At 42.4% G+C, this 12129-nt stretch overlaps 1 protein-coding gene across 4 annotated transcripts in view; it reads left to right on the forward strand.

Moving 5' to 3' along the window:
- LOC106569513 (receptor-type tyrosine-protein phosphatase S) overlaps positions 1-12129 on the forward strand; it is a 122364-nt gene that overhangs the window by 24136 nt on the left and 86099 nt on the right. The window lies entirely within an intron of this gene.

The raw sequence follows: 12129 nt of genomic DNA on the forward strand, positions 1-12129 counted from the left end.
TGCCAACACTAGACATAACAAACACCATGCTGACACAACCTTCTATAACAGGAAAGAAGCAGCTGTTCATTTAAGTTTGAGAGTTAGCGTGAGTTAGTGTTGTTTGGCTGTGTTGAGGGCCAGTTAGCTGGTGTGCGTGTGATTTAGACTACGGCTTCTCTCTCATAATCACTTAATTCGTTCCCTTCCTAGACCAAGATGGTGTGAGTCTAATGCAGCCTGTACCCTCAGTGCTAAGCTAATCTAATGTACTCACTATAGTGCTAAGCGCTAGGCTAGCTGTTGGCTGGAGTTGGCTGTACGCCTAGGAGCTGTGGACTGGGCCTCGGCCCAACACAGGGGAGAGGGATGGAGAGAGGGAGGGAGAGGGAGAGAGAGATGAGGAATGGCATATCGACTCATTTTTACATAGGAAAGCAGAGGATTAGGACCGCGCTAGGATTGGAACCCATTTCTTCAGGAGGGAGGAAGAGGAAGAGGGATGGAGGGATTGAGGGATTGATGGAGGGATACACAGCAGGATGAGGGGAGGAGAGAGACGGGGGGGTGGAGTGGGGGATGAGGGGGATGAGGGGTGGAACAACAAGAGTGGGGATGGTGAGTGACGGAAGGGATAGAAAGAAGAGAAGATGAAGGGAGGGAGAGAGAGAGAGAGAGAGAGAGAGGGGTTGATTTGTCAGCCTTGGTGTTTCAGCATAAGGCTGGTAGCCTGGGAAATAGTCTCCTGTCCATCTGTTAGGCCTGTCATCACACAAACACACTCAATCCCCACTCTGTGTCTGTGGGACATTACTACAAAACTGTATAGCTCTTCACTGTGTGTGTGTGTGTGTGTGTGTAACAGTGTAGGTTCCGTCCCTCTCTTCGCCCCAACCTGGGCTCGAACCAGGGACCTTTGCACACATCAACAACTGACACCCACGAAGCATCGTTACCCATCGCGCCACAAAAGCCACGGCCCTTGCAACGCAAGAGGAAACCCTACTTTAAGTCTCAGAGCGAGTGACGTCACCGATTGAAATGCTATTAGCGCGCACCACCGCTAACTAACGAGCCATTTCACATCGGTTGTGTGTGTGTGTGTGTGTGTGTGTGTGTGTGTGTGTGTGTGTGTGTGTGTGTGTGTGTGTGTGTGTGTGTGTGTGTGTGTGTGTGTGTGTGTGTGTGTGTGTGTGTGTGTGTGTGTGTGTGTGTGTGTGTACATTCTGAATTCTGGCCTTCTAAGCCCCTTCTTTTGCCATGGCCTTCAGTATTTCCCAGAGGTGTAGACAGACAGGTAACTGCTAACTCTTTCCCAGAAGTGTAGACAGACATTTCTATACCTTACAATTTGTCTCCTAGACCTTGACTGCACCATAGACTAGTAGGTATAAATGTCAGAGGAGAGATTGAGGTTACTGAAAGGGTTTCGCTCTGCCCTCCACCAAAATACAGTGCATTCGTAAAGTATTCAGACCCCTTTACTTTTTCCACATTTTGTTACATTACAGCCTTATTCTAAAATGACAAAAAAAAAAATCTACACACAATACCCCATAATGACAAAGCAAAAACAGGTTTTTAGAAATCTTTGCAAATGTATTAAAAATAAAAACTGAAATATCATGTTTACATAAGTATACAGACCCTTTACTCAGTACTGTGTGAAGCACATTTGGCAGCAATTACAGCCTCGAGGGTACAAGCTTGGCACACCTGTATTTGGGAAGTTTCTCCTATTCTTCTCTGCAGATCCTCTCAAGCTCTGTCAGGTTGGATGAGGAGCATCGCTGCACAGCTATTTTCAGGTCTCTCCAGAGAAGTTAAATCGGGTTAAAGTCTGGGTTCTGGCGGGGCCACTCAATGACATTCAGAGACTTGTTCCGAAGCCACTCCTGTGTTGTCTTGGCTGTGTGCTTAGGGTCGTTGTCCTGTTGGAAGGTGAACCTTCACCCCAGTCTGAGGTCCTGAGCGCTCTGGAGCAGGTTTTCATCAAGGATCTCTCTGTACTTTGCTCCGTTAATCTTTCCCTCGATCCTGACTAGTCTCCCAGTCCCTGTCACTGAAAAACATCCCCACAGCAGGATGCTGCCACCACCATGTTTCACCGTAGGGATGGTGCCAGGTTTCTTCAAGATGTGACACTTGGCTTTCAGTCCAAAGAGTTCAATCTTGGTTTCATCAGACAAGAGAATCTTCTTTCTCATGGTCTGAGAGTCCTTTAGGTGCCTTTTGGAAAACTCCAAGTGTCTGGATGCTCTACCATAAAGACCTGATTGGTGGAGTGATGCAGAGATGCTTGTCCTTCTGGAAGGTCCTCCCATCTCCACAGAGGAACTCTAAAGCTCTGTCAGAGTGACCATTGTGTTTTTCTCCCCCGATTGCTCAGTTTGGCTGGGCGGCCAGCTCTAGGAAGAGTCTTGGTGGTTCTAAACTTCTTCCATTTAAGAATGATGAAGGCCACTGTGTTCTTGGGGACCTTCAATGCTGCAGAACATTTTTGGTACCCTTCCCCAGATCTGTGCCTCGGCACAATTGGAGCTCTTTGGACAATTCCTTTGACCTCATGGCTTGGTTTTTGCTCTGACATGCACAGTCAACTGTGGGACCTTATATAGGCAGGTGCCTTTCTAAATCATGTTCATTCAATTGAATTTACCACAGGTGGACTCCAATCCAGTTGTAGAAACATCTCAAGGATGGACAATGAAACAGGACGCACCTGAGCTCAATTAGCAAAGGGTCTGAAAACATATGTAAATAAGATATTTCATATTTTTATTTGTAAACAAAATCTCAAAACCTGTTTTCGTTTTGTCATTATGGTGTATTGTGTGAAGACTGATGAGGAAAACAAATAATTTAATCAATTTTAGAATAAGGCTGTAACGTAACAAAATGTGGAAAAAGGAAAGGCGTCTGAATACTTTCCGAATGCACTGTAAGCCCATACACAAATCAAATTCACATCAAATCAAATACAATTTTATTTGAAATATGCTTCGTAAACAACAGGTGTAGACTAACAGTGAAATGCTAATTTATGGATAATTTTCCAACAATGCAGACAATTTAATGAAATGTTTTAATAACCTGTAAAAAATCATCTTTAAATGGTTGCCGTTCTGACTCTGTCTCCCTGTGGGATGTACCCTACAGAAGCGTTGTGGTTGGCCACGGTAGGAAGTAAGCTACTCCTTAGCTTGACTGCTAATGGAGGCCGGCTTATGTAGCAGGCTGTGGTAACTGGCGTCGGGCAGAGGAGATATCTCATTTAGACACTCACACCTCTCTCTCCTTCACTCCATTGCTCGCCATCTCTCGGAGTATTTGTCTGGTCAATGTGTCAGTGTATAATGTCTGTTGTTTGTAACAGTATGTTATATGTGACAATGTGATGTTAAAGGACTCTGGGAAGATTAGTCCAAATAAGGACTATAAGATATCCTAATAAAATAAAATCTCCGTCTCCACCTAGCTAGCTCTACCAAGCTACAGTATACCATCCTTCTATCCCTCTATCCCTCTGTCCGTCTGTCTGTCCGTCTGTCTAACTCTCGCACTCTCGCTCTTCCCCTATCTCTCGTTCTCTTGCTCCCTCCATCTCTTCCTCTCTCTCTCTTTCTCCCTCATCCCTCTCTCTCTCTCTCTGGACACTGTGTTTTCATAGTGCTGTGCCTTGGGGAGGTTTTAGTATCTGCAGTTCTGCATGTTTTTAACCTCCGGTGGGCGAGAGATTCTCATCACTGCAGAAATGTGTGTGTGTGTGTGTGTGTGTGTGTGTTTGTGTATGCTAATACATGATTACCAAGGAAGGGAGGTAGGGGGGTAGCAGGAAGGGTGGAAGGGAAGTTTTTCTACCACTACGACAAATATCTTTCTACATAGTTTGTCTGATCAATGAGAGTTGATCAGACAAACTCGCCCTAGAGAGTTCCTTGGCGAGATGCAGAGGTCCCTGATGCATTCAGGACTGCAAGCACCAAAACGTTCAACTGAGACTGTCAGCCAATAATATTTACGTGGGCGGTAACAGAGCTTGTCAGGGGAGTGAGGGAAAGTCAAAATGATAGGAGGCGGATCAACACTGCAAACCGACTTGGGATTTGGATGCTTGTGTACAGTATGGTATGTGTTTATATGTTATTCATCTCACGCGGCAGATACCACTTGTCTGCTTTCACGAGACTAATGTGTTCTCTGTGCAGACTGATTTCATTCGAACATAGCCTAGCCCTAGTCTTTAGTGGAAAAATAATACATTAGTCTGTGCATGTATGGGGTTGTGCGTTGTCTATGCAGTAGGGAGTATGTGGGGCTAAGTCAGGCTAAGTCGTATGTATGAGAGACACACCACACTGGGGGTTTGTAGACAGATAGATGTATGAGATTAAAGACTGAGAGCATCATTTCCATAAAGAGAACATTATCATTTAAAGTGTTTCCCCAAAGCTCTTTAGTCTCTTTTAAGTTGACACTATGAGGTAAAGAATTACTGCCCCAGATGACACCTAAATCGATGACACCATACTCAATCAGTGTTTCCCCTAGGTTTGTTTTCAGGCGGGTCACATTTTCTATTGAACTAACCTTTTTTGTGTGCGTGTGCTAATGTGAATTTTTGTCTGTGTGTTTGTGTTGTGCATTTGTTTGTCCAAGTGTGTGTTTGTGCCATGATTTAATGTTTGCTTGTCTTGTTTGTGGTTGCTTCTGCTATAAGCAGGCATGCTTCCCCGTGCAAACACAATCAGTCTAGGATTAAAGCGGCTAGCCTCCAGTCAGAACCCTAGAGGAAAACATTGGCCGCTACCCGCCAAGTCCCCAGTATGAAAAACTGCTGTCACACACACGTGCACGCAGGTAGACACACACACACACGCACAAACACACACACATGCTCACAAACACACTCTTTCAAGTCTTTACAAAGTGTTCTGTTAGGTTCTGAACAAACAGAGTAAAAACTCACAGACGACTAGAGAAAGCTCAAACCTAGTTTATTCAACCACTGGGTCATACAGCTGCAAAGACAACGTACAAGTCACACAAGCACATCTTTATACCTCCCAACTAGGTGGAGTCATCCCCTTGTATGTATAAGATAGACTCTCCTTCACTGTTGTTAGGCAGAAACACAGTAGGTTCCTCTTACTTAGGCATGGGCAACTCCAGGCCTCAGGGGCCTGATGGGGGTCATACTTTTTCCCCATCCCCAGCTAACACACCTGACTCCAATAATTAACTAATCATGATCTTCAGTTAAAAATCCAATTAGTTTAAATCAGCTGTGTTTGCTAGGGATGGGGGAAAAGTGTGACACCAATCAGGCCCCCGAGGACTGGAGTTGCCCAGGCCTTGCAGCTTACTGGTATTGTCATGGCCATGCCTAAGTGGTATTGTCACGCCCATTTGAAACATTTATTGGAGGATTTTTGTTTTTGTATTGCTTGTAACTGCTTCGGCTGTTAGGGGAATAACCTGTGTGTAAATGTAACAATCTGCTGCTGTATTTTTTTGTGTTATCAGTGATTGTTTTGTTTGTCTTGTGTAGTTTGTTAATCATTGTACCTAAACTGTATGTGTAAACATGTATATGCAGGGCCCAGCTGTAAAAGAGACCTTGGTCTCAGTCTGTGTTCCTTGTTGAAATAAAGGTATAATAATAAAAAAGTCTAGATGTCACACCCTGACAATAGAGAGCCTTTTATTCTCTATGTTGGTTAGGTCGGGATGTGACTAGGGTGGGTGATCTAGTGTGTTTATTTCTATGTTGGCCTGGTATGGTTCCCAATCAGAGGCAGCTGTTTGTCGTTGTCTCTGATTGGGGATCATATTTAGGCAGCCATTTCCCCACTGTGCTTTGTGGGATCTTGTTTATGTGTAGTTCCCTGTGAGCACGCCATAGCTTCACGTGTTTGTTTATTCTTTATTGTTTTTTTGAGAGTTTCACTTCAATAAATATGTGGAACCCAGATCACGCTGCGCTTTGGTGTGAGTATGCTTTCAACGACGATCGTGACACTAGGACCCTCATGGGTGTGGAAATGTATGTGTGTGTGAGATAGGACTATAACCAGATGTTCTTCGGGGTGGGCATCTGTGGCCCCCCTCCCAGCAGTGTCTTCTCTCTTCATCTGTTGATCTTATTTCTAGTTGATTTCCACATCCCTCATGGTCCTACTTCCTCAGCAACTGGCCCTTATCAAGAACTGAAATTAAACTGTTGCCCTTTGCATCCTTCCTTAAAAATATTAATTTTCAACAATAACATTGTTGTAGCTGTCCTCCGGCTACACCATGGTGCTATCTATCCTACAGAGTGCTGTTGAGGTTACTGTAGACCTTCACTGCAAAACAGTGTGTTTTTATCAATTATTTGGTGACGTGAATATATTTTGTATAGTTTTATCTAAAAAGGATAACTTTTTAAATGTTTTACCATTTTTGTGAAATTCACTGAGGGGGGGGATGATCCTACCCTTCCTCCTCTGAAGAGCCTCCACTGTTAACAATACTGAAGTGTCTGACAATTTACTACTGGAGAATACAGGAGAACTAATGTCTTATACCAGTGTCATGCTTCAGATATCACTGTTGTTAACAAAACACATTACCAAACTTACTCACAGATGTCCTCCTATTTCCACATAATCTACCACGGTTCCCCGTCCCAATAGGGTACGAACCAAACTGTCGCCTTATTGCTTAATACACACAAATCATTTTCAAACTACGTTTGAATGTCTTTTTGTTTTTCCAACCATGGGTGAGGCTTTCCTATCACCATTCACATTCCCACTCACTGACAATGTTTCATCTTTAACCACAGATATGCTTGGATATCTCCTATTCTCCACAGTATGCACTTCCTTCCTCTGTCCTTCTACATGGACTACTTCTCTACAACCTACCGTACTAGTACACAAGGATGACAATTTATCCACACACACTCTCTACGGCCTCACGGCCACCGTGGCTGGGCTTTCACCCCCCCTTTACAGCTCTAGCAGGGAACCAGCCCCACTCTGGATTTACCCCCTAGGACGTACCCTCCGCAGGGACCAGCCTGCTTGGGCTTACCTTTCGAGACTTACCCTATACTTATATGAAGCTAGCAGGAACCAATCTGTTGACCTTATTTCTAGTTGATTTCCACATCCCTCATTGTCCTGCTTCCTCAGCAACTGGTCCTTATCAAGAACTGAAACTAAACTGTTCCCCTTTGCCTCCTTTAGGAACATTACTTTTCAACAATAACATATTTCAACAGAATATGAGCTTTCTGCATGTCCCCTTTTATCACCGCACATCTAGTTCCTCTTGACCCTTCCTTGACCCCTAATATATACATTCCCTATACATGTAAAGTAATCAATATGTTTTAGTATGGTAACATGAATAAGTATATTTCAACAGTTCTAAAGTGTCCTATTAACTTTCATTCTAGCAGGTACTGGGTGAAAGATGACCAGCGCTAGCAGTGCGTGTGTGTGCGTGTGCGTGTGCGTGTGCGTGTGCGTGTGCGTGTGCGTGTGTGTGTGTGTGTGTGTGTGTGTGTGTGTGTGTGTGATAAATGATGCATTAGTTGATATAAAACACGATCAAGGTGCTATCGGATCATGACGGTGTCATGGTGGTAGGTAGGTTAGGGTATCTCTATTTTAGGCAGGTGACTCACCTAGGAACTTGTCTCATTATCTGCAGAGATCCATATAGTTAGAGAGCCATGTTTGTATCTGTGGCGTTATGTCGTTTGTGACCGCATGAGCAGTGTCATTGAGGATATCTCCATTTTAAATACGTTTTTTATTGTGGCCACTAGTACTGTACATCAACTCTCCCACATGTGCAGTGCCTTCAGAAACGATTTTTCCACTTTTTGTTGTGTTACAACCTGAATTGAACATTTATTCAATTGAGATTTTGAGTCACTGGCCTACACATAATACCTCATAATGTTAAAGTGGAATTATCCTTTTCCAATTTAACAAAAAATTAAAAGATGAAATGGCTTGAGTCAATAAGTATTCAACACCTTTGCTATGGCAAGCCTAATTAAGTTCAGGAGTAAACATTTGCTTAACAAGTCACATAATAAGTTGCATGGAGTGTTTAGTGTTTAAAGTGATTTTCTAATGACTACACCTCATCTCTGTACCCCACACATACAATTCTCTGTAAGGTCCCTCAGTCGAGCAGTGAATTACAAACACAGATGCAACCACAAATACCATGGAGGTTTTTCAATGTTTACTCCTGAACTTATTTTAGGCTTAAAATAACAAAGGGGTTGAATACTTATTGTCTCAAGACATTTCAGCTTTTCATTTATAATTCATTTGTAAATGTTTCTAAAAATATTATTCCACTTTGACATTATGGGGTATTTTGTGTAGCTCAGTAACAAAAAACATCTAAATTGAATCCCTTTTAAATTCAGGCTTTAACACAACAAAATGTGGAAAAAGTCAAGGGGTGTGAATACTTTCTGAAGGCACTGTAGCAGTAATGATAGAACGCATCAGATAGGAATACACAAAAATGTCTACTACAGCCGTATGTTTTACATTAAACACGCACAGTATACTGTACATTAAATCTCAGACATGTATAATGGACAGAGCTCATAAACCTCTAATGAGAGCGAGCAGATAGGAATACATTACAGCTCTCTCTCTCTGTGTGTTCTACTGCAAGGGTCTGGTCTCATTAACCCACAGTTACACCATGCAGCAGCCAGCAGGATAGACCCTGAAGTGACGAAAAGCCATTGTGAGCCCGTCTCTCTCTCTCTCTCTCTCTCTCTCAATTCAATTCAAGGGGCTTTGTTGGCATGGGAAACATATTTTACATTTACATTTACATTTTAGTCATTTAGCAGACGCTCTTATCCAGAGCGACTTACAGTAGTGAATGCATACATTTCATACATTTTTTTTTTACGTTAACATTGCCAAAGCAAGTGAGGTAGATAATATACAAAAGTGAAATAAACAATAAAATGAACATTAAACATTCCACTCACAGAAGTTCCAAAAGAATTAAGACATTACAAATGTCATATAATGTATACATACAGTGTTGTAACGATGTACAAATGGTTAAAGTACAAAAGGGAAAATAAATAAGCATAAATATGGGTTGTATTTACAATGGTTTCTGTTCTTCACTGGTTGACCTTTTCTTGTGGCAACAGGTCACAAATATTGCTGCTGTGATGTCACACTGTGGTATTTCACCCAGTAGATATGAGAGTTTATCAAAATCGGGTTTGTTTTTGAATTCTTTGTGGATCTGTGTAATCTGAGGGAAATATGTGTCTCTAATATGGTCATACATTGGGCAGGAGGTTAGGAAGTGCAGCTCAGTTTCCACCTCATTTGTGGGCAATGTGCACATAGCCTGTCTTCTCTTGAGAGCCAGGTCTGCCTACGGCGGCCTTTCTCAATAGCAAGGCTATGCTCACTGAGTCTGTACGTACATAGTCAAAGCTTTCCTTAAGTTTGGGTCAGTCACAGTGGTCAAGTATTCTGCCACTGTGTACTCTCTGTTTAGGGCCAAATAGCGTTCTAGTTTGCTCAGTTTTTTTGTTAATTCTTTCCAATATATCAAGTAATTATATTTTTGTTTTCTCATGATTTGGTTGGTTCTAATTGTGTTGCTGTCCTGTCCTGGCTCTGTGGGGAGTGTTTGTGTTTGTGAACATTGCCCCAGGACCATTTTGCTTAGGGGACTCTTCTCCAGGTTCATCTCTCTGTAGGTGATGGCTTTGTTATGGAAGGTTTGGGAATCTCTTCCTTTTAGGTGGTTGTAGAATTTAACGGCTCTTTTCTGGATTTTGATAATTAGCGGGTATCGGCCTAATTCTGCTCTGCGTGCATTATATGGTGTTCCACGTTGTACACTGAGGATATTTTTGCAGAATTCTGCATGCAGTCTCAATTTGGTGTTTGTCCCATTCTTGTGAATTCTTGGTTGGTGAGCGAACCCCAGACCTCACAACCATTTTCTCTTTCTCTCTTTTTCTCTCTCTATCTCTATTTTCCTCTCTCTCTCTTTTCCACTCTCTCTCCCGCTCTCTCTTTTCCTCTCTCTTTTTCTATCTCTCTCTCTCTTGGTCTCTCTCTCCTTCTCTCTTTCAATTAAACTCAATTCCATTTGCTTTATTGGCATGACTAAACAATTTACTTTGGAAATTAAGTGATTCATTTACAATATTAACATAATAAAAATAATAATAATCAAGATTGTCAACGGGACAATCGGTAACAGCAATAATGTTCTACTCATTAACCCCCAGTTACACCATGCAGCAGCCAGCAGGACAGACCCTGAGGTGACGAAAAGCCATTGTGAGCCTCTCTCTCTGTTTTCCTCTCTCTCTCTTTTCCTCTCTCTCTTTTCTTCTCTCTCTTTCTCTCTTTTCCTTTCTCTCTCTCTTTTCCTTTTTCTCTCTCTTTTCCTCTCTCTCTCTCTTTTCCTCTCTCTCTCTCTTTTCCTCTCTCTCTCTCTCTTTTCCTCTCTCTCTTTTCTTCTCTCTCTCTCTCTTTTCCTCTCTCTCTTTTCTTCTCTCTCTTTCTCTCTTTTCCTTTCTCTCTCTCTTTTCCTTTTTCTCTCTCTTTTCCTCTCTCTCTCTCTTTTCCTCTCTCTCTCTTCCTCTCTCTCTCTTTTCCTCTCTCTCTTTTCTTCTCTCTCTCTCTCTTTTCCTCTTTCTCTTCTCCTCTCTCACACTTGAAGTAACAATGTACTTTAGAGTTTAATTGATTCATTTACAATATTAGCGTAATTAAAATAATTATCAAGATTGTCAATGGGACAATCGGTAACAGCAATAATGAAGGGTAAGAATAACCATACAATGGACAATAACAATGGCATAGAGGATATGTGCAGGTTGGTTGGTCGGTCTGTCAGACACTGTCCCTCATGTTATGGCAGGCAGCAATGTAGTGCGTTGCCAACACACAGCTCTCTGTGTCCTCCCCCAACAGGACGGGTAGCCTATTCTCATCAGAGGTCTTTGAAACCTTGAATAACGGTTTCAATTTTGGGGAAATGACACTTTCTAATTGTTTTATATTTTTTTATCATTTTGTCAGAAAATGCAGCTCTGTTCTTGGTTCTGCTGTGGTGCGGTCGTTGCACAGCCTTTCCTCTGCAGGGAGCCAGGTTTTCCTGTGTCTACACTTCTCAATCGCAAGGCTGTGCGCACTGAGCCTGTACTTTGTCAAGGTTTTCCAAAGGTTTTGTACTGTTGATTTAGGTCAGATAGCACTGCATTTTGCTTTCTGCTTGTGCTTCCCAGTAGGTAATGTAGTTCATGTAGCTTTGGCTGTGTTGTAATTTGGTTTATTCTGTTTGATTGGATGTTCTGGTCCTGAGGCTTCAGTGTGTTAGTAGAACAGGTTTATGAACTCAGCCCCAGGACCAGCTGGATGAGGGGACTCTTTTCTTTGATCAGCTCTTGGCATTGCAGGGCCTGGTAATGATATGGAAGTGGTCGCTGTATTTTAAATGTTTCCAAAACATAATTGGACTTTGAGTTTTTATTATTAGTGGATATTTCCTAATTCTGCCCTGCATTGTTTGTAGTTTTCCTCTGGACACGTAGGAGACCCTTACAGAAATCTGCATGCAGGATTTCAATGGTGTGTTTGTCCCATTGGGTGAAATCTTGTTTTGCAAGTGGACCCCACACCTCGCTGCCATAAAGTGCAATTGGTTCAATGAGACATTCAATTAGCTTTAGCCACATTTTAATGGTTCAAGGTATTCAAGGTATTTCAATTTGAATGAGTTTTTTAATGGTGTAGAATGCCCTGCGTGCTTTCTCAGTTCTCTCAGTCTCATTTTATGGCTATTCTTTAAAAGTGCCTTCCTCACCATCTTAAATAAGCATGCCCCACTCAAAAAAAATTGAACTAGGAATAGATATAGTCCTTGGTTCACTCCAGACCTGTCTGCCCTTGACCAGCACAAAAACATCCTGTGGCATTCTGCATTAGCATCGAATAGCCCCCGTGATATGCAACTTTTCAGGGAAGTTAGGAACAAATATACACAGGCAGTTAGAAAAGCTAAGGCTAGCTTTTTCAAACAGAAATTTGCACCCTGTAGTACGAACTCAAAAGTTCTGGGACACTGTAAAGT

This window comes from Salmo salar, chromosome 14 (genome assembly GCF_965601325.2).
Source record: "Salmo salar chromosome 14, fSalSal1, whole genome shotgun sequence".
Lineage (NCBI taxonomy): Eukaryota > Metazoa > Chordata > Actinopteri > Salmoniformes > Salmonidae > Salmo > Salmo salar.